The following is a 206-nucleotide window of genomic DNA, read 5'->3' on the forward strand; positions in this document are numbered from 1 at the left end:
CTTACAGACACCAAGGGTTCATGATCACAACCTAATCGTATTGGATCATCCCTTAACCGACCATAGCCTTTTCCAGCTTGGCCATATTGCGATCTTAGTCCCTACTAGACTAACCGCCTTATCTTTACTTCTGTCCATCACTGGACTTTGTCATATTTCGATCCTGGTCCATTTAGGACGTGATCATATTCCGGTCCTGGTCCACT

Source organism: Brassica oleracea, chromosome C5 (genome assembly GCF_000695525.1).
Source record: "Brassica oleracea var. oleracea cultivar TO1000 chromosome C5, BOL, whole genome shotgun sequence".
NCBI classification, from domain to species: domain Eukaryota; kingdom Viridiplantae; phylum Streptophyta; class Magnoliopsida; order Brassicales; family Brassicaceae; genus Brassica; species Brassica oleracea.